The sequence below is a fragment of the Panthera pardus genome, unplaced genomic scaffold (genome assembly GCF_024362965.1).
Source record: "Panthera pardus isolate Hobbes unplaced genomic scaffold, ASM2436296v1 HiC_scaffold_2, whole genome shotgun sequence".
Taxonomy (NCBI): domain Eukaryota; kingdom Metazoa; phylum Chordata; class Mammalia; order Carnivora; family Felidae; genus Panthera; species Panthera pardus.
The window spans coordinates 78,105,853-78,133,496 of record NW_026526765.1 but is presented as its reverse complement, the minus strand read 5'-3'; the positions used below and the strand labels follow the sequence as shown (position 1 = coordinate 78,133,496).

The following is a 27,644-nucleotide window of genomic DNA, read 5'->3' as shown; positions in this document are numbered from 1 at the left end:
GTGCTACTGGGGATTATACTATCCATTTTAACACTTTAAATTATCACAGCAACACCTTAAGCTAGGTGCTAGCTTTATCTTCATTTTACACATGAAGATTCAGAGGCATAAGGAGGTTAAATGACATCTCCAAAGTCTTATGGGTAGTAAGTGGCAGAACCCAGAATTTGAGCTTAGATGGTTTAATTCTAGAATCTGTTCTCTTAATTCTTTGCTCATTGCTTTAAATAATCATATAGAATGCCTGAGTCCATACCACAAATATGCATAAGAGGACACCTGAAAAGCAATGAAAAAAACAGGTGTCCAAGAAACCCCATTTAACACCATCTGGCTGGGTGAAAAAAGGCAACATAAATACCTTTCATTGGATTGGAATTTTGCAATTCTCAAGAGATTTAATATATATTATAACATTTAGTTGCAATTTTTTGAGGGTGATGCAAGTTATTTTTAACTCTATTTTATAAATGACTGAATGTAAAAGAGGCGAAGTCTCACTTTAATAAGTTGACCTTTTCTATGGATGGATTTTATCCCTACCCAAGTCCTCTATCCATCAGGTAAGTTAGGCAAGTATTACCTTAATTGATTTACACATTTTAAGATCTCTGGGATTGGCATCTCTGGATTTGGAGATGTGTGAAATAGAAAACTTCTGGCTGAACGGATTTGACTAAATATTTTGAGACAGCAAGAGTTCTAAAGTGAAAAAGAGGTAAAATTAGTGGCTGAAGTAAATCTATTGACTCAGGTATTACCATAATTTTGGTGAAATAACAGAGCTATATATGTATGCATATAAAAGGATGTGACAACAAAATCTTTATTAAATATAAGTTTTTACATGTTTATTTTGCCCTTTTCCCAGCCAACTCCACACAGTCCTTTCCTTACCTTGTAAGGAAAATTGTCTCTGTAACTAAACTTTATTGAGTTAATGGTGCAGTAAGTGGAGATAAGGAATTTGAGATGCCCAGGGGTGAGGTGTAAAAAATATATATTCCTGGGAAAATGGAAAACACCTGGAAGGGAAAGACTTATGACTTATGATGCTAGATAGCAGTGGGATAAAGATGTGAGGAGAGACCAGCAGTATAGTAAAGAGAAAAGAAATTTTTGAGAAACAGGAGAGGGAGGCAAGAAATGAAGAGATATCAGCAGCTGCTGTTAGAAGTAATTTTGAAGAAAAGGGAGAAACTTCATAGGTGTTCATCAATGGTAGTTAAATGTGTGTGTGTGCGTGCATGTGCCCATGCTACAAGGTTGCAGAATTTTCTATTGGTTTATGTGCCTGTATAGCATTTGATATTTTTGTGAGCTTGCCTTATATATAAACCAAGAAAGGCTTCTTTTATTTAAGTAAAAAGTAGAGTGATTAAAACAACAGAACATTTGTGAGGTCTTGCTCTCCTTTGTTTTGTCATCATCCGTGTCCACTGATTTCTTAGTGTCTTTGCTTCCCTATCAAGTGTAGAAGAATTGCTATTTCTTTCCACAGTGTAGGAATTGTGTAGATGAATTAATACCTCTCAAATGATATTCTAGCTTTCAAAGTCTATTGCTCTGTGATTAGGCTATTGTTCCATATTCCCATTCAGCTGAACAATGTACTCTTATCTGTAGGGATCATTACACAAGATGCTAACCTGATTTCAGTCTCTGGTGACAGAAAGGCAGGGACACTACTTTGTCTCCTTTGGATAAGGAAGATGTAATATCTTGTATATAGAGAACAAATTGACCTTGAATACTATAGTTAATTAAATGAAGACCATAATTGAATGCCAGTTTGCACTAAAAAATGGTCTGCCACCTTCCAAGATTCATCTAAGAGCAATTGAGACAATGTGTAGGTGTTTATGGGCTCGGCATTAGGTCATTGCAAGTATTCTATTAGCAATTACCACCTTTATTATACTGCTTACAAAGAATGTTAAGCTTTCTTCCTGCTGCATGTGCATATTTCTTAATATCATAGAAAGTATGCTGAGCATTGATTTAAAAGTTACTATGGACTCAAGTCACCTGTGACAACTAAGTCACTGATTTTAGGAAGGATTCTGGAGAAATCTATACACCCTACAATTTAGAGCATAAATTTCCTGGCATATGCCATTAGTAATGTTTTCTACTGTTGAAAATAGTGGATACTTACAATGTAATTATTAATTCTAAGGAACAATTGCCAGCAGTAGTGCAGTTTTGTTCCATAAGATGTTTGTTAATACTTTCAGGTGTACAATTCAGTGATTCAACACTTCCATACAACACTCAGTGCTCATTGCTAGTGCACTCCTTAACTTTCATCACCTATTTCATCCATCCCCCACCCACCTCCCCTCTGGTAACCATCAGCTTCTCTCTGTAGTTAGGAGTCTGTTCCTTGGTTTGCCCCTCACTCTTTTTTCTTCCTTTTTCTCATTTGTTTTGTTTTTTTTTTAAGTCCACATATGAGCGAAATCATAGGTATTTGTCTTTCTTTGAATGACTTATTTCACTTAGCATAAAACTATCTAGCTCTGTCCATGTGGTTGCAAATAACAAGATTTTATTCTAGCTCATGGCTGAGTAATATTACATTGTGTATATCCATTTCTTTATCTTTTCATCAGTTGATGGACACGGGCTGTGTCCATAATTTTGCTATTATAAATAGTGCTGCAATAAACATTGGGGTGCATGAATCCCTTTGAATTAGTATTTTTGTGTTCCTTGGGTAAATAACTGGTAGTGCAATTGCTGGATGATAGGGTAGTTCTATTTTTAACCTTTTAAGGAAACTTTATACTGTTTTCCAGAGGGACTGCACCAGTTTGCATTTTCACCAACAGTGCAAGAGCCTTCCCCTTTCTCCACATCCTCACCAGTACCTATTGTTTTTTATGTTGTTGGTTTGAGCCATTCTGATAGGTGTGAGGTGATTTCTCATTGTAGTTTTGATTTGTATTTCACTGAGGATGCGTGATGTTGAACATCTTTTCATGTGTCTGTTAGCCATCTGGATGTCTTCTTTGGGAATGTTTATTCAGAAAACATATCTTCTGCCCATTTCTAAACTAGCTTGTTTGGTTTTTGGGTGTTGAGTTTGATAAGTTCTTTATACATTTTGAATACTCTCCCTTTATCTGATAAGTAATTTGCAAATATCTTCTTCCATTCCATAGGTTGCCTTTTAGTTTTGTTGATTTGTTTCCTTCACTGTGAAGAAGTGAAATCCTAATAGTTTATTTTCACTTTTGTTTCCCCTGCCTCAGGAGACATAGCTAGAAAGAAATTGCTACAGTTGATGTCAAAGAAGTTGCTTCTATGTTCTCCTCTAGGATTTTTATGGTTTCATGTCTCACATTTAGGTCTTTAATCCATTTTGAATATGTTTTTGGGTATGGTGTAGGAGAGTGGTTTAGTTTCATTTTTCTGCATGTTGCTGTCCAGCTTTCTAACACCACTTGTTGAAAAGACTGTCTTTTTCCCATTGGATATTCTTTCCTGCTTTGTTGAAGATTAATTGACCATATTGTTGTGAGTTCATTTCTGGGTTTTCTGTTCCATTGATCTATATGTCTATTTTTATGCCAGTACCATAAATTGACAAGGAAGGAGTAAAACATTCACTATTTTCAGATGACATGATACTCTATTACCGGTTACATTTTAACTTAAAAAATCAAATGTCATCTAGCCTGGGATGTTCCTCAAATTAGGCTAAGCCATTCTTAGCCCTGAAATATTGGTGGCCTAAGTTTATTTCTCCAGAGAAGCTCCCTTCCAAGCGAATTTTAAGGTTTTTCAGTATAAACATGAAGCTTTCAAGGTCATTGTCATAGTCTGAGTAAGATAGAGAGTAGATCAGGTATTTTTAAATGTCTCAGCCAAGAAGTGACAGTTGTGAGTTTTGTTTATAATTCACCAGCAGGAACTAGCCACATTGCCCTAATTGTAAGCAGGCTGGAGACTTTTGTCTTCTGGGTGTCCAGGAAAGAGAGGAGAAATGAATAATGATGAGAGTTGGTAATTGCCATCACCCCCAGAAGGGCATCACTGCATTTATCCCAATAAAATTACATATGATTTTTGCTTGCTATTAGCCAAGCTTATTGGACTTGTGATTTTTTTGAGCCCACAGAAGTAAGTTCTATAGGATTGGGATATCTTGGTTTTCTCACAAACTTCTTTAGGCTGCCTTGATCCTGTTAATTCCTAGTTACTGAAGGTTGACTAAACTTAAAATTTCCTTGCTTTTGCTATCATGGGGATTAGGAGATGAGAACTGAACATTTATGACAAAATTCACATGACAGTTTATTTTAAATTATTATTTGTATAAGGAGAGGAAACAAGTGTTTATCATTATTAACCACTAATATTTGATGAACACCTATTGGGTGCTTATCATTCTAAGAAGACTTGATGATGGTAGTAGACGGTTTAGAAAAACCTGTAAGATTAAAAAATAAACTGTTTTAGGCCAGGAGTTTTATTTTATTTTATTTTATTTTTATTTTTTTCTACATTTTATTTATTTTTGAGAAACAGAGTGAGACAAAGCGTGAGCGGGGGAGGGGCAGAGAGAGAAGGAGACAGAATCTGAAGCAGGCTCCAGGCTCTGAGCAAGCAGTCAGCACAGAGCCTGATGCGGGGCTTGAACCCACAAACTGTGAGATCATGACCTGAGCCAAAGTCGGATGCTCAACCGACTGAGCCACCCAGGCGCCCCTAGGCCAGCAGTTTTAAACTATGGTATACCTTATAGCATCCAGATGACTTTTAGTGGGGTACATATGAGACCCTGAAGTTGTATGCAAAATTTTGTAGATGTGTGTATATGTATATTTTTTCCAGTATTCTCAAAAGGATCAGTGATTTTAAAAAAAGGCTTAAATATGTTTAATTAGGAGAACATCTTTGTTTTATATTTAAGGACACAGGAGAAACAGAGTGAACAGGATTTGAAGTAAGAAATGAAAATGTCTTGCAATCGTCTTAGGTCACCAGCTTTTATGTTTGGTATTCTATCTTTTGAGTAATTATTTCATGATATCAGTATGGAGCTTAAGGCTTGGCATTCTCATTGGGCTCTATGGTCCAAAAAAATACTCCTTTTAGATTTTTTTTTTTTTTTGACCCAGCAATAAACTGTTTGCTTTTGGATTAAGCTTTTCTGTATTTTTTTACCCTCAGTGGCTCACTTATATCTTCAGCATTAACTTAGCAGTATTGCATTTATACGTAAATTTAATAAAATGAGGGAAAATATATTCATAGATATTTTAGGTTGCTTTAAGAATAAAATATTTTAATACATTTATTTTTGTGTTTCTTTTAATATGAAATAGTTCCACTTTTTCTATTAGCAATTCAGGAATAAAATATATGGTATGACCAGTAAGACTTGCCTAGAGCATGAATAAAACAACATCTGTGAATCTGTAATAGTAAATTAGCTTTTGGGTCTTATAGGGACACAGAAACTGGGTTGAGAATAATGCTGTGACTAGTTAACAGAAATGACGAATTTGAACACCTTTTCCTTTCCACTGATTAAAAAAAAATTACCAGAACATCTCTACTTCAGTTCTTACAAATTTATCTCAGTGTAGGATATCTTTTCTGTGACTACTTCCTTCAAAGCATGAAAAGGCTCAATTTTCAGAGTAACATCCTTATTTTTGTCCCCAGTGTGCTACTACTTTTTAAGTCTTACCTTTTGAAAAATAAGTACGGCAATTAGACCTGACTCATACTCACATTGACTAGTTGAAGTAAATCCATGGCAGCTGTTTTAGAAGCAAAGACAATACATTATGGAACTGGTGAAGGAATAGACCTATTTGTAAACATGTGCATATTGAACAAAATTTATTGGGAGGGAAAAAAAGAGAAAAACTGAAGGTAAAATTATTATATATAATTATTTATTTTTTTAGGTTTATTTATTTATTTTGAGAGAAAGAAAGAGAGAGAGAGAGAGAGTGAGAGAGAGGGAGAGAGCAGGGGAGGGGCAGAGAAAGAGGAAGAGAGAGAATCCCAAGCAGGCTCTGTGCTGTCAGCACAGAGCCCAATGTGGGGCTCGATTTCAGGGACTGTGAGATCATGACCTGAGCAGAGATCAAGAGTCAGACATTTAACTGACTGAGTCACCCAGGAACCCCTAATTCTTTCTTTTAATTTTTTTTTTTACCACAACCATTATTTCTTGAAAATTAAAAATGAGACCTTTATCAAATCTAAATATGATAGTATTTAGATTTGTGCCTTCTATGAGATGAGTTTGTCATTACCAGAACACTTGTGTGGAGACCCAAAGACATTTCCTCATGCCCAGAAAAATATTGTTTAGTTTTATAATCAGATAACAAGAATAGATAGAAAGATAATGTTTATGGCATGGTTTCTTTTTATTGCAAGATACTCTATGGTAGTTATTAAAATGCTGTGTAATATGGGTCAGTCTCCCTGTCTCTCTAATTTAGCAGTTAATATTGGACACATCCTGAATACATTCTTTTTTTAATAATAAGAATTATAACAAGACTTCTTTCAAAATCAAGTAATGTAAATATTAGTCACTCTCCTCAGATAGGAAATATAAGATCCAAGCATTTTGCTAACTTTAATCCTATTAGATAATTTTGTCTTTTTTATTATACTATGTGTCTATAGTGCACATATTTTTCATATTCAGTAGACAAATAGAATACAAAAATCAAAACATGAAAATGTGTCTACTCATTTCTGATATCTCAAATGATGATTTGGCATGGACCTACCAAAGAAAAGCAGCTAAAGAAAAAAAAATCATCAAGCTTAGTGAACGGTCTTTCTCGTAACTCCAATTTTCTACATATGTTGCTTAATTGGTGTACACTATGCTGTTATCTCAAAATTGTTTACTTTTCTGACAAAGGTGTTTAATGTAGCCTCTCACACATGAATGAGAGTGTTGGTTATGAGAATACAAATAGTGAACAAAAGGGAAAGACTTAAGTAATGAGAAAATTTAAATAATAAAACACTTTGAAAAAAATGAAGAGGGAATCAAGCCCGAAGAAATCACAGTTTTATGTGAGACAAGGCTACAAAAATAAATTAATTAATAACAATGAAAGATTCACACATCACCGTTATCATATCCTTTAAATGGAATTGAAAAGCTTTTGCAGTAGATTGAAATTAACAACTATAAAACCGAGTATAGGAGGATGCCATTTTGTAGCATCTGTTCTCACTTGGCACCATATGAGCAATTTCTTTATGAGGTAATTGGCCAAACAACAAATGTTGAGTTTCTATTTTAAGCCAATACATAAAAAAAAGAAAAACAGGACAATGAACTATAGTTATTCACCTATAAGGTTAACATAATATTCTTCTTTCCAACTTATCTCTTTCCATTTCAAATAGCCACAGTGCTTACTACATATAATTCCACCAAACAATGTATAAGAACTTTTTAAAGATAAAGCACTGCATTTATTATAGTGTTATTTATTAGAAATTTAGGATGTTTAAAACTGGCGATTTTTTACTGGTTGGTTTTTACTTAAAGTACTATTTGTGAGTCTTTGTAGGTTCTTGGTGCTCTATATCTGTTTCCCATAGTTACTTATTTGCAGAACTTTATAAAAAATATATGTACATATACAAAATGTTCATATGTAATTATGTAATATATATTACAAATATATATTACATATATGTAATGTATGTAATATATATGTAATGTAATACATATATGTAATGTAATATGTATGTAATACATATATGTAATGTAATATGTAATATATATTATATATAATATATATATTATATTTATATATATATTATATATATATTATAGATATCATATATATATTATATATATCATATATATAATAGAAAAATAGTATTTGGGTGACCAACCTAGTTTTTTGATAAAAATATAGTTTTTATATGTGGGGAGAAAAAAAACATAAATATAATTACAAATCTATCCTAACTTTTGAATATATATTCTTCATTAGATTATACATTTTTTGTAGGACAAGGTTTATATTTTGTTCCTTTTGCAACTTAAAAAAATTTTAATGTTTGTTTATTTTTGAGAGAGAGAGAGAGAAAGAGAGACAGAGTGCAAACATGGGAGGGGCAGAGAGAGAAGGAGACACAGAATCCAAAGCAGGCTGCAGGCTCTGAGCTGTCAACACAGTGCCAAACAAGGGGCTCCAACTCATGAACTGTGAAATCATAACCTGAGCTGAAGTTGGATGCTGTTAACTGACTGAGCCACCCAACCCCCCACCCACCTCCCCAGTTTTGCAACTTTAGACACTGCTCACCAAATAGTAGTTGCATATTGTTTTTAAATGAAATTAAAGAGAAAAAGACTTCTCAGCAAATACATTCCTCCCATTTCACAAACTATGATTGTTGGCCATTTTTAGAGGTATACATTATTGGAAGCTCTCAGCAGCATCTCTGAATAACTCATCATTGATTTTCTTTTTTCTCATAAATTAAATGGTTATAAGTTGATGGCCCCCTTTCTCTAACTATAGCTAAGAACTATAATATTCCCTTGAGATCCTACAGGCATCTCAAATTAAGCATGCTTAAAACTGAATTTCTCAATTATTTCCCAAATTATATGTCAATACCAATTATTTAATCCACATCTCTGGCAATATTTTGACTATTCCCATTTCCCAGTCTCATACAAATCCTAATGATTCTGCCTTCCTGTCACCTTTCAAATTCATGTACTTCTTTTTATCTCCTATTATTCTAGCTGGCTGTCTACTGATATCTCTTACTTAGGTAACTTCAATAGTATGACTAAACTTGAAATAACTTTGTCTTTTTTTTTAAAGTTTATTTATTTATTTTGAGGGAAGGAGGGGTAGAGAGAGAGAGAATCCCAAGCAGGCTCTGCACTGTCAGCACAGAGACTAACACAGGGCTTGATCTCATGGTTTGTGAGATCATGACCTAAGCCAAAATCAAGAGTCAGACGCTTAACTGACTGACCCACCCAGGTGCCCCAACTTCTCCTTTCAACATAAAACAAGTTACTTATTGTTAATCTCCCACTCTGTCTAGTGATCATGTGAGATGCTCTAATGAACCCTGTCTTCAAAATTCTGGTGATTGAATAGCTGTTTCAAGGGACAGTGCAAAACTTCACTGAGGTTACATTAGATGGCCAGGGGAGAAATAGAAAATGTCTTACCCCTAGCTATTAATGATATGATGATGCTTACATTTATTCACTTATCTTCTTAAGATAGGTAGTAATTCCAGCTGAATCTTGCTCAGATATTAAACAAAGCATACTTACTGTCTGAACTCAGGCAACAGGGAAATATATTAAAACTAACTATCTAGCAATTTTCTACTAACAAATTTCTCTACAATCATTGCCTTCACTTCCAACACACTCGTAAGGTCAACACAAATATAAAACTAAATATTAAATTTCAGAGATAGAATAGGGATTTTCAAGGTACCTGGGTTGCTCAATCAGTTGAACATTGAACTCTTGATTTCAGCTCTGGTCATGATCTCACAGTCGTGAGATTGAGCCCCAAGTGGGGCTCTGAGCTGGCTGTGAAGCCTGCTTGAGAGTCTCTCCCTCTCCCTCTGCCCTTCCCCTTCTCTCCCTTTCTCAAAAAATAAATAGGGATTTTAAAGTTCTCTAAATTACACAGACAACTCTGAAATAAATACAATTATTTGAACTAATAAAGATGGCAATTCTAGGAACACAGAAGCAATGGAACTCAGCTTTCGTGAAAATGGAAGTCAAAATTAACTCAGTTAATAATGTCTCAAAATACACTTATTTTTATCACTATGGCAAAAACTCAAAAAACAGAGTCAAGATAAAGTATAAATGTTAAGAGAACATTTAAAAGTATGAACTTCCAGTTATGAGACAAATAAGTATTAGGGATATAATGTACAACCTGACAACTATAGTTAACATGGCTATATGATATATAGGAAAGTTGTTAAGAGGTAAGATACTAAGAGTTCTTATCACAAGGAGAATTTTTTTCTTTTGTTTTGTTGTATCTGTGTGAGATGATGGATAGAAGCTAAATGCGTAATGTTAATCATGTCATAATATAGTTAAATCAAACCGTCATGCTATTTACCTTGACTTATACAATGATATATGTCAATTATTTATCAAAACAGGAAAAAAATTTTAAGAAGAGTAAAAGGTATGTTAATGGACTATGTAAATTAAAAAGCAAATCCTACATTGGATGGTTCCAATCAGAATATTTCCATTGAAGACATCTGTATAATACGATGCCCTATATACCTATGACTGAAAGCTATATTTCATTAAATTATTTGTAAGGTTTGATGTTCTCAATGCTTGAAATGGCATTATTTATTTGTTTGTTTTTTTGGAAATAGTCAATTTTTACTCAAAAGAGCACATATTCAATATTCCTTCTTGTGACAAATTTTAGCATTCAGTCTAATATTGGCTTCTCCTGCTTGTAGGAGGACCTCTTTGGTTACTGTCCCACAAAAAATCATCTTTTGATACTATGACCAGGATTTCTGCTCTTGTTTCCTTTCAATGTATTTGTTCTGCAATGTCAGGCAGGAGTGACAGACAGTGGTGCAGCTAAGATATCCACGTGAAAGGGCTGAAGCACACCAGTGATTTTTTTCTGCAGGATCCTGGACCACAGAATAGTACATTTAGGGATGAAAATTTCTTTTTTGATGCTCTTCCTTTTTAATGTAGATGTGTTTCTGAACTATATTATTTTCCTTCTCTCTGAAGAACTTCTTTTAACATTTCTTCTAAGGCATAAATATCTCTCAAATTTGTTTGTCTGAGAAAGTCTTTATTTCTCCTTCACTCTTGAAGTAAAATTTTGCAGGGTACAGATTTCTGTTGTTTTTTTTTTTTTCCCTCTTAACACTTTTAAATGTTTAGCTTACTCTGTTTTGTTTTGCACGGTTTCTGAGAAGTCGAATGCAATTCTTATCTTTGTTCCTCTACAGGTAAGCTGTTTTTCCCCCCTGGTTTCTTTCAGAAGACTTTTTTTTGTATCTTTGATTTTCTGTAGTTAGAAAAAGATATGAATATATATATATATATATATATATATATGAATATATATATAAGTATATGTATATATATATATGAATATATATATATGAATATATATATAAGTATATGTATATATATATGAATATATATATAAGTATATGTATATATGAATATATGTGTGTGTGTGTGTGTGTGTATACATGCATTTATCTTGCTTGATGTTTGTGTGTCCAGTGTCTGTGATTTGGTATCTGACATTAGTTTGGGGAAATTCTCATTGTTTCAAATATTTCTTCTTTTACTTTATTTCCTCTCCTTCTGGTATTCCTATTACACATATCTTTTGTAGTTTCCCACAATCCTTGGATATTCTGTACCTACCCACCCCACCCCCCCACCCCGCCCCGTTGACTTCTGTTCTCTTCGCTTTTCAGTTTTGGAGGCTTCTGTTGAGATACTGTATTCTCAAGCTCAAAATTTTTTCCTCCAGGTACCTAGATGGCTTAGTAGGTTAAGTGTCCACTCTTGCTTTCAGCTCAGGTCATGACCTCAAGGTTGTGAGATCAATCCTATGTCAGACTCTGAGCTGGACCTAAAGACTCCTAAGATTCTCTCTCTCCCTTTCCCTTTGCCCCTCTGCTTCTGTGCTCTCTCTGAAAGAAAGAAAGAAAGAAAGAAAGAAAGAAAGAAAGAAAGAAAGAAAGAAAGTCTTTCCTCAGTCACGTTCAGTCTATTAATAAGGACACCAAAAGCACTCTTTATTTCTGTTACAGTGTTTTTGATCTCTAGAATTTCTTTTTTAGTTCTTAAGATTTTTGCATTTTTGCATGCTATCTATTTTATCCATTAGATCCTTTAGCATGTTAATTATAGTTGTTTTAAATTTCTAGTCTGGTAATTTCAACATCTCTGCCATGCCTAGTTCTGATGCTTGCTCTAGTTCTGTGACATGTGATTTTTGCCATTTAGTATGTTTTGTAATTTTTTTCTTGATAGCCAGACATGATGTACTAGATAAAAGGAACCACTATAAATAGGCCTTTAGTGATGTGGTGGTTCAGTATTGGAACAAGGAAAGCATTCTGTAGTTCTGTGATTAGGTCTCAGATTTTTAGTGAGTCTGTGCCTATAGACTGAACTCCACGAGTGTTTCTGTTTTGTCTGCCTATTTAGTGGGAGAAGATGTCTAGAGTGGGCTGGAGTTGGAATTTCTCTTCTTCCACATAGAAGGCTAGAGCTGACTAGAGGTATTTCCCTTTTCTCAGTTTGGTAGGCCCTGATAATACCATAGCAAGGTAGGTTCTAGGTAACTAGTTTCTCCTGAGAGTAGGCCTTGATAAGAACAGAGTGCTGTGGCATGTTTCAATATTATTCCTCTTCCCTGCTGGAAGCACAGACAGATTTTTCTGAGATACTTATTGAAGGAAACTGGTCAAGCATCTGGAGATAAATCTCAAAGAATTGTGAGGCCCCAGGCTGAAGATTTTAAATCTCAGACTTGTTTACACTGAGCCTTCTGCAGTCTGACAATTATAAGTCAAATTTTTTACCCTATTTTTACAAATAGGCACTGGTTTCTGCCTACTTGTCAGTTGGTTCCTCTCTCTGTCTCTGCAATCTACCTTTGAATTGGGGACACTGGTTTGCCCTGTGTCATCACCTCTCTCTCGGATACTAGAATATCATTGATTTTTCAGTATGTTCAGTTTGTTACTTATTAGGATGGTGTGGTGACTTCCAAGCTCCTTACCTGTGAAACTGGAAAGTGGAATTATTCAATGACACTATTTTCTAACACTAGTTTTCTCATTTCTGTTGCTAGAATTTAGATAAAATGTCAGTTTCTGTGCAAATACCTTTGCACCTTTGCAAATACCTTTGTTGAATTCAATTATTAATTCTAATAGTTTATCTGATTTTTTTCAGCATTTACAATCGTATGCCTATGAATAATATTTTGTTTCGCCATTTTTATAGATTATTCCATTGTTGCTACTTAAACCTGTTTCTGTGAAAAAGTCAGCCTGTAAGTCTTAATGAGACTGCTTAAAATAATTATTTTTAAACCTCTTGAATTTATGACTTTCTGTTTGTATTTGGTGTTCATTGATTTCACAATTATGTGTCCCATCGTGGTATTATTTTTACTAACCCTGTGAGTTTTTCTAGTACTTACTAAATCTGTGTCTTTAAGCCTCTTAATTTCTGGACAATGTTGGACATTCTTACTATAAACATTTCTTTTATATCATCTGTCTCCTTTTCTGAGACTTCAAATTAGCAGATGTCCAGCATTTTCACCATGTGCTATATGACCTCTATGATGTTTTCTATATTTTCTCTTTTGGGTTAAGTTGGATTATTTTACTCTTAATATCTTTTAGTTTTATAGCCATTGGATTCTCTTCTGATTTAATGTTATTATGCTCATCTGTTTAATTCTTATTATATTTTTCACTTCTAAAATTTCAGTTGATTTTCTAAAATTTTAAATTAACTTCTAAAATTCTCCATATTATCTAATTTGCTAAATATTATGATTTCAATAATCTAAAATATCTTTCAAAAGATACCACCGTATAGATTCTTTATAAATCTGTTTCTCTTTCTCTCTCTCTCTCTCTTTGAGTGTGCTTTTGTTTTGTTGAGTGTGTCTTTGTCTAATAAATTATTTTTGAATGCTGGGCAATTTTTACAAGAATGAAAATCTGAGCTATTATAGACTCTGGATAATGTTATTTTCCACAGAGGGAAATTACTTTTTCTTTTGTCAAGCAATATGATAGCCATAGTTCATAGAAACTGGAGCTGAGCTATTTGTAACTGGTTTTAAGTCTTAGTGAAAGCTGTTCTCTATCGATTATCCTTAATCTTAGTCCATAGGCCTCTGTGTACCCCAGGTCACAAGAAACATAAAAGAGTGCTGAAAACTCTTCTCAGTCTCATAGCCAAGTCAGCTTATTAGTCCCCTCTCCCACCTACAACTTTATAATCAGTATATACCTCAAGAAGAATATTTCATGAGTGCTACTTTCACATTTTTGTTCCTCTCTCTTAGTTCTTGGCCCCTCAAGACTTCCGTATTTCACTTTTAAGTTACATATCTTCCCAAGAAGATAAGTTATGTGCAAGAAGATAATTTATTATGAGTGGAACAGAAACTAATATAAATCAATATGAGTGGGACTAGGCCTCAGAATCCATAATACTACTAGATGTTGTGATTTTGATGATGTGATGTTTTGGTATTGGTGATTCGTACCCAAGACATGAAAGAGGTTTCAACAAACCCCAAGACAAAGCGGGATGCAAAAACACTTATGAAAGAAAAATGAAGGTATAGAGGAGTTATTCATTTTGTATCAGCTGTTTAATATAGCACAAATGAATGGAAGGTCTGTGGGTAGAAGAAAATACACTAGTTACAAGGGTTTATCTCATCCCATGCTTATCAAGGATTGTTCATTTTAAATCTAATGACTATTAATAACATAAAACAATAGGTTTCACTAAAAATTTACCATAAAATGTATTTGGTAAGTATAAAAGCATAAGTATATTTTGCGAAGGACAATTATAGCAATATACAATCTGCCTCTTGTATAGATAACATTATAATCAACATATAAGTTTAAAAGTCACCAAAATTTTCACTAAATTATCATTTCCTTGAAAATAATTTGAGAACAAATTGAGAGTTTCTTTATAAGAGTAATTTCCTTGTTCCATTGTTTCTTTCTTGTTCCTTCCTAGGCATATATATTTATAGTTATATAAAGTTGTATATTTATAGTTATATAATTATTTTTGTAATATTCTATTGTGAATTTTTAAAAACTTTTAAATTCATATATATATATATATATATATATGCATATATTATTTTCTGCTGGATGATTACCATTGTATAAGTTTACACAAGAAGGATAATTTTATGGTTTAAAAACATGGCCTTTTTTCTTTGGATATTTAAATATAATGTTTAAATTGCTGCCATCAGTAAAATTTGAATGTGTTAATTTCACCATGATCAGGTAGCATTAGGCATTATGGTTAATTATATTAATTTGATGTAATACAATACTTGTAATGGTTTAATGAAATTTCTTAGATAATTACTGATTGTTAAAACATATATTAGAAAGCTAGCTAACTATCCAATATTCAGCAAGGTCCACTTATTTAAGCTGCCAGAACAGGTACCGATAGAATCCTCCATATGACTACTTGGGATTAGAATCATCAGTATAGATAGCACATGTTGACTTGATGATAATTATGTGAGTAACCTTCCATCTTTAGTTTACTGTATTAAATAAGCACTGGAAAAAATATTCCTACTTTTATATACTATAATTCTTGCCCAAATTCAAGACAAGTTTCTGTATGAACATATTTAGGAAGCACAATAGGAATAAGGAAGCTCAGAAAATGTAAGAGAAATCTGTTTTCAAATTGAAAATTTTACAGTGGTACAGCTTGATGAGGAAAACTATTAAAACAGTTTTGATGATATTCTTATAACTGCATTCATTACATATAGAAGCCCTGGATAAAAAATCAAGGTATTAATATTTTTAGGAACTTTTCAATTTTTATTTCCCTTAAATGTCTGATTTTTAAAGCCTCCTTAGTTTTACTTTTTTGTTTTTAATGTTTCAATTTATTTTTGAGAGAGAGAGAGCATGAGGGTGCGGGGGGCAGAGAGAGAGAGAGAGAGAGAGACAGAGAGAGAGAGAGAGAGAGAGACAGAGGATTTAAAGTGGGCTCCACACTGACAGCAGAGCACCTGATGTGGGGATCCAACTCGAACTCACGAATTGTGAGATCATGACTTGAGCCAAAGTCAGACACTCAACTGACAGAGCCACCCAGGCACACCCTACTTTTTAAAAAAATTTAAGTCTGTTTAGGAGCACCTGGGTGGCTCCATCAGTTAAGTATCCAGCATCCGACTTTGGCTCAGGTCATAATCTCGCAGTTTGTGAACCTGAGCCGTGCATTGGGCTCTCTGCTGTTAGCGTGGAGCCTGCTTGGGATCTTCTGCCTGCCCCTTTCTGCCCCTCCCCCACTCACATGCCTATTCTCTCTCAAAAATAAATAAACATTAGAAAAATTTAAACCTTTTTAATGTATTTACAAATTTCTAAAACCTCAAAATAAAAAATTCTATAAAGTGAGAAGTCTTCCTTCTACCCTTGGTTTCTTTGTTAGTTCTCAGCATCCCTTACACTATTATTTATTTCTTGTATATCATTCCTGGAGATTTTTATGACAAGCAATTTTATGTATTGATTTTACTGAAATAGAGAGGTTTCATTTAACACAAAGTATCTGTTTTTCTCTCTAATGTGAAAGGCATTTATTGAATAGATTAAGCAATTAAAATTATTTTCAAAAGTTTTATGATGAAGACAACCCAACTAAGTGTAAAACAAAAGATTTCAATTTCTGACTATATCTACAAATTAAGAGGTAATTATCATATACAATTATTAAAATTCAACTCTTTGCTTTTTGAACAAGAGGGGATTTATCTTCTTGCCTATGTCTGGACATAAGAAAACTCTAGTTCTGTTTAATTCAAGGTTCAATAATAACCTAAGACTTCTAAATTATTTTTAACTTACTGCTCTATCAGTGTATCTGTTTCCATGTAAGAAAGTGATCTCATATTTGCAAGAAGCTAACATGGTTCCAGACTTCATATTCACAGACAATAATGACTAGGCAAGGCCAAGGCCACTCATTTATGTTTCCCCTATTAAAAATCAGAAACCTTTTAATGAAGCATTTTCCTCCCTAACACATTTACTATCACATCTGATTGATCAGACTATCTCACATGCCCACCAATATACCACTAACAGTAAGGGGATTACTTTCAGAGATCTAGACAAACACACTTTACCACAGAATTATCATGTAGGAAAGAAACACTAGAATAAATTCCAGTCTCTTCTAGTAAGAAGGAAGTGTAGAATAATAACCAACAGTGTTTTCTATACTTCCTGTGATCACTCTTTTAAAAAGAAAGAAAGAAAGAAAGAAAGAAAGAAAGAAAGAAAGCAACATGCAAAAAAAAAAAAAAAAAGATTTGATTAATGAATGGTGAAAAATCACTGAGTAAATGTTTAAATAAAACTGGCTTTGAGAAAGAAGTGTGATAAACAGATGTATCTTCATTATCCACTCAATAGATATAAGTACTAATCAGCTCAGGTTGCTATAACAAAATACCATGAACTGGGTGGCTTAAAAAACAGAAATTTATTTCCTTACAGTTTTAAATGTTGGAAGTCCAAGATCAAGGTGCTGGCCAACTTGGTTTCTAGTGAGGACTCTTTCCTTGGCTTGAAGATGACTGCCTTCTCCCTGAGTCTGCACCAACCCTTCTCTGTGTTCATGCAGGGAGAGGGAGAGGGAACTCTCTGACGTCTCTTCCTAAGAAAACACAAATTTTATTGGATCAGCACCCCACCCATATGACCTCATTTAACTTTAATTACCTTCTTAAAGGCTCTGTCTCCAAATACAGTAACACTGGGGATTAGGGCTTCAACATAAGAATTTGCGGAGGTCATAATTCAGTGCATAACAATGTACTACTCTTAATAGAAATATATATTTTAGCATATAATGGTTGACATATAGATTATGCTATAGAGGGAAGTAAAGATTGCAAAACATGTTTCCAAAACTTAGAGCGGAAAAAATTCTCCACTCTTGAATTAAAGCTAAAAAGTGACTTTAAAAACTTCTCACTAACAAATATTACCATAACGTCTTTGGTAATGACGACTTGGTGCTTCCAGCAACAGTAAATGATTTAGATAGTGTTAGTGATACTTCCAATTTACCCTTTGACTGGTTTTATCACCCAAACATAAACAGGGCATGCTGCCCCGGAGCTGAGTTACTTGCTTTTTATTCTGTAGACTTTTAATGCTGTAATTCTTAGACACAAGGTCAGGAAAAGGAGAGGCCCTGTGAGGATTTCTAAATCATTGCCTTTTTCTCCAGGAACACAGCTTTAATTTCTGATCAGTTCAGTGCAGAAACAATGAGCCCTCGGAGACCTAAGTCATGAGTTCAACTAATGGTGAGTATTTGGTTGTGTTCTTCTTTAAACTATTTTAGAACAGAAACCATTTTTGTTGAAGGCTGAGCCAATAACATGTAGGGAGACAAACCCCAGGATAATATTGTTTTCCCATAGAAAGAGGCATAGTTTCAAAATTTGGAGCATCAGAAGGGGCAGTGTGGGTAGATAGTACTATTTGTTTCATGGTTTATTTACATAACAATCCCTAAAGGAGTTGTTAAATGTCACCTAGGAATTATATCCCATGAATCATAATGAGGAAAACATGAGTATTCAAATAAGGCAAAAATAAAAATAGAAGAAAAGAAGCTATTAAATTATTTAAAGAGTTGATGAAAAATCATACTGTTTAATACTTTTATAACCCTGGTGGAGCTAGAGGCTAGTCAGCAGTTTTCTGTAAGAGCTCATAATATGAAAACTTTTCCATTGGCAGGGGTGGAGGCTTCCAGTTTTAAGAACCGAGCATATTCAAAGGGTTCTAATTTTCACTTCTGGAAATGACACAGCATTTTATATCTTAAACTGGAAAAGCTCTGAGTTACTTGATTTTATATATATAAAATATATATTATATTTTTTATTATATACATATAAATATATATTTATATGTATATAAATATACACATATATACATATATACATATATACATATATGTATACATATATACATATATGTACGCACATATACATACATGTATATATGTATACATATACATGTACATACATGTATATACATACATATATACGTATATATACATATATATACGTATATATGTATATATACAGGCTTATTTTTAATCACTTTTTTTCCCTTTCAGACTTAACCCTCTCACATCAGATAAATATCTCAAAAAGAAAAACAAAAATAATGTATATGCAGCACAAATTACAATATAGCACATGATTTATATGAAAATTAGCCTTTGGAACAGGAGGTGAATAGAGATAGCATATAACATAAGCATATAGGTTAGCAGCCTAAGAAGTGTTATTTGGTATTCTGGAAAGTCTTTGTTTCTTGAGTAATATCATGGTTTACACAAATACAACTGAAACATTAATAATAGAGAATTATAATATTATTTGAAAATTCATGAACTATATTTGGATTACTTCTTTATAAACTACAATAGTGAAATTAGCCCATATCTTGTAAAATAAATTTCCCCTTGTATGTAATTTTTTTTTTTTTTACTTCAGTAAGTAGGCATTTCTGCAAAGTGTTAACATGCTATTAGTTTGTGATATGCTTATTGTAGAGATTTCCTTAATTTTCATAGTTTGGTATGATTAGTATAAAAATACATCCACTTTTACAATCCCAAGCAACCTGATATAAAATAATTACATGAATATATAGCATATAAAAGGATTTTTTTGTTATTTATTTAGTTGCTTTAGCCTATATGGTGTGACATTTCCTTTCTGTTTCAGTGGCTCATCCTAGAAACCACATTACTTGTATTTGTTATATCTCCTTAGGCTCCTGTTGGCTGTTAACCATTGCTCAGACTTTTCTTGTTTCTAATGACCTTGACTGTTTTGTGGTGTTTAAATGGGGTGTCTCTCAATCAGATTGGGGGCCCCCAAATGTGGGGAAATGATCAAGTGGAAGCCAGTGGCGTGGGAGGTGAAATAATTCACCTGGGGCAGAACAAAGGAGCTAGAAGTTTATTGAATACACTGCAAGGGAGTGGAGGGCAGGACAACAAAGGAGAGTCTATCTGCAAGGAGGCAGTGGGTGGGGGCTGTTTTTAAAGTGGAGGAGGTGAGGAGGTATGGCTACATATGGAATTCTCCCCTTTGGGGTAACTGTGACTGGTTGTAAGTAGTCCATTGGTCTGTTAGGGCCTATGGATATTTTGAGATGCGTTGCCTGATGGGCCAGTCTGTATTCAGCCAGGGGGTCTCTGTGGGCCCTTTCTACATTCCACTGCTCAAGCATGTTTGCCTAAAAGTGACCTCTATAAGTTTTGAGAATTATAGGTTAAATATTTTTTTAGAATGCTTTTCTAGAATTTGTCTGACATTTTTCTCATGACTAGATTGGTGTGAAGGGTTTTGGGGAGCCATGTGACTATCAGTAAAGGGTTATTTTGATCACATCATATTAAGGGTACATAATATTAACATGACTTAGTACTGTGATAGTGCTCTTGGTCATAGGGCTTAGGTACTGTTTGTCAGGTTTCTCTACTACAAAGTTACTGTTTTCCCCCCTTTTCATAGTGTACACATATGTATGAATATTTCTTTTTTATTTTATTTTAATTCCAATATAGTTAACATACAGTGTTATATTAGTTTCAGGTGTACAATATAGTGACTCAACTATTCCAGTGCTCACCATGACAAGCACACTCCTTAATCCCCACCACCGAGATCACCTGTCCCCTCATCCTGAATATTTCTATATGCAATCATCTGTATCTACATTATGCTAACCATGGGTTTATACTGATGTCTCCAACTCTAATCATTCTCACATGAATTATTATTTTAGCCTTTTTCTTTTCTTTCTTTTTCTTTTTTTTTTTTTAACTAGAGAGTGAGAGACAGCGTGAGTAGGGGAGAGGGACAGAGGGACAGAGAGGAGAGAGAGAGAGAGAGAGAGAGAGAGAGAGAGAGAGAGAGAGAGAATGAATATTAAGCAAGCTACGTGCCCAGTGTGAATCCTGATGAGTGGCTTGACCCCACGACCATGGGATCAGGACCTCTGCCAAAATCAAGAGTTAGCCCCTCGACAAACTGAGCCACCCAAGTGCCCTTTAGCCTTCTCTTAGCTACACATCCTCATTCCAACAGTGAGAAATGTGGTTTATATCATCTGTACATTGAATTGGTCAATTGCACTATACTTATAGAGTAGTATTAAAATATTTATCCATACTACTTTGGGACACAATTTTATCAACTAAAGTACAGTGCTTATGAGCGGTTCCTTTTGCCTTCAGTCTCACAGACTCTTTACTTCTAAAATTATGTTGGTAAGCACCTTTTCCTGCAACACCCCTCCCTGAGGTTATCCCATGCATTTGTAATACAATTAGATTCCCTTATCACAATCTGCATTCCTGCCTGGGACCTGCAATCTCCAATGATCTTTTTCTTACTTTTTACACATAAAGCCTCACTCTGTGCTACAAATTTCTATAGAATTAAAGAATGCATGTCATTATCCATCATTAAAATATCATACAAAATAATTTCACTGTCCTAGAAGTACTCTGCTTCATCGATTCAACATTCCCCTCTTACCACTAAATCTGTGTGTGTACCACTATTTCTCTCCTGTCTTCATCGCTTTGTCTTTTCCAGAATGTCATTTAATGGGAATCATACAATTTGTAGTCTTTTCAGATTGAATTGTTTCAACTACCAATATGCATTTGAGGTTTATCTGTGTATTTTAGTGGCATGATAGCTCACTTTTATTTGTTTGCTTGTTATTTATTTATTTGTTCGTTCATTCATTCATTTATCTATCTATCTATCTATCTATCTATCTATTTATTTATTTATTTATTTATTTATTTATTTGCTGGATGATATTTTATCCTAAACCGAACCTTATTCACTCATGGAAGATCATCTTGGTTTATTCTTACTTGGGAAATTATGATTGAAGTTACTATAAACATTGTGGTCATGTTTTTGTATGAATATAATTTTTCAAATCAATTGACTAAATCTGTCAGTGGTATTGTTGGGTCCTGTGGTGAGATTGTGTTTAACTTTGTAAGAAACTGCTAAACTTTCTTCCAAAGTGGCTGTACCATTTTGTCTTCCAGCCAGTCAGAGCTACACAATTGCAGGATTAATTTGCATACCCATAAGTGATTTGTGTGAACAAATTTAAAATCCCAGAGATTAATAGGTAGCCATGAAGTAAGACACACAGAGACCAAATCATAAAAGTGCAAGTGTCACAATCAAACTATGGAAGGATGGAATCCTCAATGAAAATTTTTGATTAGTTGGAGGGATATAGTTATTTGTATGTTAAAATTATAACCTTTCAGCAATGTTAGGAATAGAAATGTGAGATAAAATTTGGAATAAGAAAAAGCATTACATTGTCAGACAATGAAATCTGAGTCACAGATGATGATAGAAACAGTAATGTAAGAAGGAAAAATCAAGCTGGAAAGGTAGAAACATTCTAAATTGTTATGGAGATGTAATTGATAAGTTGGTTGGGTGTGGGAGATGAGTGAGGAGAATATGGTTTTGAATCTCTGGTATCTCTCTGGGTTTAGCAGCACTCTTAACTAGGATGCTGAATAGAAAAGTTTGGCATAAAACATACAATAAGATCAGATATATATTGAATTTAATGCGGGGTTATCCACATTTCATATAAAGATTTAGAAATCAGAAGACAATTCTTGACTGGAGAGACAGATTGGAGAAGCATCTTTCCATTGATGTTGTTTGAAGTCATGGATTCTAAGTAAAGAATGTGAAGGATGAGGTGGGAGAAGGCTGACACAGTGGTTCTGGTTTTAAAACAACTTGTAAGAGATTGAAACAAACCCATTAAGAAGATTAAGAAGTTGTGACAAACAACTGAAAATGATCATGCTTAAAGAAAAAAAAAATAGAGAAAACCACAGTAGGTACTTGTAAAAAAAATCTGTATTACAGATTTACTGTATCACAATCTCTGAGGCTTTGAAAAATTGCAGTAAATATAGTCTATACTATGAAAGACTATTGAGAGTAAATGCCATTTTGTAATGAATTGAGGGTATGCACAAGATGAGGACATTGAGACACTAAATAGAATTTATGTACTCATTGTAAAATTTGTCAGCAAAAGGAGAAAAACTGAAAGCATAGGATGGGTGAAGAATAAATATGCGTTAAATATGAAGAGGTAAAGGATGAAAGAAGATGAAGAAAAGGGACAGGATTCCTGATGGGAAAAAATTCAATTTAAATGTGTATATATTGATAGATTTACATTATATATATATATGTATGTGTGTGTGTGTGTGTGTGTGTGTACATATATATACACATACATACAGAGAGGCTAGTGGTTAAGAATGTAGGTTAAAGGGGCATCTGGGTGGCTCAGTCGGTTAAGTGTCCAACTTCGGCTCAGGTCATGATCTCACGGTTCGTGGGTTCAAGCCCGGTTGGGCTCTGTGCTGACAGCTCAGAGCCCGGAGCCTGTTTCAGATTCTGTGTCTCCGTTTGTCTATGCCCTTCTCCCACTCATGCTCTGTCTCCCTCTGTCTCAAAAATAAATAAACATTAAAAATTAAAAAAAAAAAGAATAGGTTAAAGACTCTTAGCTTTGGGAACACCAGCTATGTCACTTTGAGCCCATAACTTTACATGTGTTTCAATGTCTTCATAAGAGAGAATAATACCTACTTCCTTAAGTAGTTTGGGGGAACTCAATAAAATTAAATAGAAAAGACTTGGTGCAGTACTAGCTACAGAAGTGAACGTGAATTAGTCATTTTGTTAGTGCTATGTCTTCAGCTCCTCAAAAGGCTCTGGTATAGGAAAGGGAAAAAAATCCAAAAGTCAACACCCATCCTTTTTGTCTTTTCAACATATACTAACTAGAAAGAAAATAAACTTATATAGTCTATACCTTCATCCTTTTTCTTTTTTTATATAACTTCATCCTTTTTTTCAATAGAAATCCTCTTCTTAGTAATACTATAAAGCCCTCAAGAACAAATCCAGCATTTCTCAGCTAGCATTCCCAGAAAAAAAATCCTTAGCAGCAATACCTACACCTCTATAACTTCAAGGGTGAGTTTTTCTTCTACTTGGGGAAAAACATGCTCTTTCTGTGCTCTCTAAATACGTTTTGGCTGATGGAAATGTTCCACTTTTCAGCAATTTCAAACATTGGTTGATTTCTAGAAATGCAAATGTTTAAATAACTGGATTTTGCATTGTTGTATTTGTTAGTCAAATGTGTAAACAAGCCCATGAGGAAAAACTCACTGTGAAAGTTTCTCAATTATAATTAAGGGAAAACCTTCAAGAGTAGTTGCCTTTAGGAGCTCACCCAAGTAGAGAAATATTTAACTCCTGACTGAATCACATGAAAATTATGCTTGAAGATTAGTAAACTGCTTCTAATAATAAAGTTTCAAACCTTTTCTCTCTCTCTCTCTCTCTCTCTCTCTCTCTCTCTCTCTCTCTCTGCTGCTCTATCCTTGGCTAATGCTTTACTAGCAGGGATAAATTTATAATTGATAAATGCACAGGACGTACGTAACACACAGGAGTGGAAACAAATCTCTGATCCTTACCAATGATCATTCCAGATAAGCACACACTCTAATTTATACTTGGGTTTGATCTTTAATTATGTGAATAATCATGTTTACTCTTATGAATAATATGTAATGATTTCTTATGTAAATAAAATGTTTGTTCTTACCAAATGCCTTAGTTGTATGGTATTCACTTAATAATAAACTTGTGGATGATTTAAAAATGATATTTTACCATATTTGCATGATTGCATGTACTTTAAATTCTAATATAATATCTTTATGCTACAAAATTCGGTGTAATTATAAAACAATTGTGAGTTAAATTTAGCAGTAGGAATAACAAACCAAAACCTTTTACTACAGTGAACTATTAAGATTATTTGTTGAGTATGTGAGTGATTTTATAATACATACTTTATGATCCCTATCATTAGGAAAATATACATTTTATTTTTATGTATTTTTTAAGTTTATTTACTTAAGAGAGAGAAAGCACGTGCATGAGAGTGGAAGGGGCAGAGGGAGAGGGAGAATCCCAAGCATGCTCTGTGCTGTCAGTGTGGAGACCCACACAGGTCTTGATCCCACAAACGAAACTATGAGATCATGATCTGAGCCAAAACCAAGAGTTGGACACTGAACCAACTGAGCTACCCAGGCACCCCATGAAAATGTACATTTTAAAGAAAGCATTGTATCAACAAACTTCTCTAAATTACAAAGTCACTTTACATTATAGACACCTACCTGCAAAATGTCTATTTTTCATGACAAATGAGAGATTTGATTATGTCCATAGTATTTGAATGTCACTTATTTTTTCTTGAAATTAGAATGTTTTATATACATTGGGATTCCAGACTTGATATAGTAATTTTAAGTAATTAATAGAAATTCTATTATTCCTCAGACTCAAGTGGGCTTGCATCAGATATTTATTAACAAAGAGTTTTAGGAGTTGAGATAATTTTAATACTGTAGAAATGGAGTCAGGGAGCTGAGCTAGCTTGGGTTTTTTGTTTGTTTGTTTGTTTGTTTTGCATGTGTGCCAAAGTATACATAACATTTTGAGTATTTTTAAGTGTAGAGTTTAGTGACATTAAGTACATTTACATTATCATGCTACAGGTTTGGGTTTCGAGGATTAAATATCAAGTCTTACAGATGCATTTGTTCACAATTACTTTGTGCCTTTCAGAGCGTGTGCACTGTTAATTAGGATGATTTAACTAATTAGTTATGTTTTAAAGATATTTTAATGCTTAAAAAGGATGGGATAGAAATATTGCTTGTTAAGTAGGAAGACTTGCTTCAATTACTTAAAATAGGGTAAAACTAGGCATCCTGGACTCAGTGCCATCTGTACCTGATGTCTGGAGCCCAGGCCCCAGAGGGAGGGCCTCAGGCCTTCGGGCCAAGAGGGTTCTTGGCTTTGCACGAGAAAGAATTCAAGGAGCTATCCATTTAGAGAAAGGGACAAAAAATAATTAAGTGTAGAAGTAAGATAGGAGCTACTTCATAGACAAAGTAGCAGTCTCTCTTCCCAGATGAGAAAGAGAACCTTCTTTTGCCTGTAACAAAGAGTTTTATAAGTTTTTTCTTTTAAGTAGCTAACCATATAGGGAGAAGCTTACTCTTTAACTATGGGTTTATCATTCACATTGAGCAGTTAGTTCTTTTTTTTTTTTTTTTTTCCTTGTCTTAGGGTTGTGGAATTACCCACAGGGGGCAATTTTAAGTATGTGCATCCCAAGGGAGTGGGGTCTTGTGGTCTTCCAGAAGTCACATCTTGTGGTTCCTTTTATGACCTGCTGACTTTTAGGTTAACAGTCAGCCTAAAACCAAAATGGCTTTACTTTGGTCAACTTGCCTCCTGAGTCTCCCTTCCCTCCTGCCTCATACTCATTAGTAGGAATGATAATATGTTAGTTATCTACCTGTTAATACTTTTGTCTTATTTCTAAATTGTTTCTAAACTTGGGAAAATCAATTATTTCTATTTATTACTCCATATTCAGAGTAATACACCCTTAACAAACCATTTAAAATGGATAATATGAGAAATTTGCTATATTATTACATTGAAAGGATTCATGGTAACAACTGCTTTACCACTTCCATGTTGAGCTGCTTCTGGGAAAAAAAAAATGTAGTTCAACTGGGCTCAAGGCTAGGAAAGAAAGGACAAAAAATAGTTTTTAGAGTAGTGAATATTTATATCCAAGATATTTAATAACATGTTTTATTTTTATTTATTTATTTGAGGGGGCGGGGAGAGTGAGAGCAGGGAGGGGCAGAGAGAGCAGGAGAAACAGAGAATCCCAAACAGGTTCCATGCTGCCAGCGAACAGAGCTCAATGCAGGGCTCAATCCACAAACTGAGATCATGTCCCGAGCCAAAATCAAATCAGATGCTTAACCAACTGAGCCACCCAGGCACCCCTAAGAATATGATCTATTAATTTGGAAATGGAATCAATGTGACCACTAAGGATTGATGAAAGATGCTATTGCTGATTCTTGAAAAGGTAAACAAAGAGCCATATACTATGCTTTAGAATACTGTATGTACAATTATCACTTTTTAAAAAAAAATTCCTTACACATCAGATGTATTTTATAGGTGAATTCACTTTTCTTGGCAGAATAGAAATCTCATAATGTCATGAATTTAATTGTTTTTTTCTCTCTTCTATATTCATGGAAATTCATCAAATTAATAATTTAAGTTTTATTCTACCAAATGAGCACTCACTGTCAAGAAAATCAGGTTAAATAGATTATATATATGTATATATATTTATATATGTAAAGTGGCATGATGGGAATTTGTGTTACTGTTGAATTTACTTCAGAAGTTTTAGAATTCTCTTACATGACCGTTCATTGCAGGCTGAATAAAATGCCCCTAACCTTACCGGTCCCTTTGAGACCTGGCGACATATATTTTTCATTCTACTAAGGACATTTTGTATTTCCCACAGTGTGAGTGAGTTATCTTCAGTAAGATTATTGTATCTTTAGGTAAGACATATTAAAACTGGCAAGCATTTTAAACTCATTAGCTCAGAGTGGATTTCTACTTATTACCGCTGAATACTGCTTCCTGAACACTTATCTACATGGTATTTCCTTAGAGAAATCTTGTTGAAAGATTGTCTAAATTTGATCCATATTTAGGCTGACATTGCCATTATTCCAATTAGGAAAGTATCAGCCATTACAG

The 27,644-nt window shown here is 33.9% G+C and overlaps 1 long non-coding RNA gene across 1 annotated transcript in view; it reads left to right on the top strand.

Moving 5' to 3' along the window:
- Positions 1–320: 320 nt before the first annotated feature.
- Positions 321–27,644, top strand: part of LOC109267647 (uncharacterized) — a 153,244-nt gene continuing 125,920 nt past the window's right edge. Inside the window, exons 1-2 of the long non-coding RNA XR_008423788.1 lie at positions 321–563; positions 18,083–18,161. This is a non-coding gene — a long non-coding RNA (uncharacterized LOC109267647). The remainder of the gene's footprint in view (positions 564–18,082; positions 18,162–27,644) is intronic.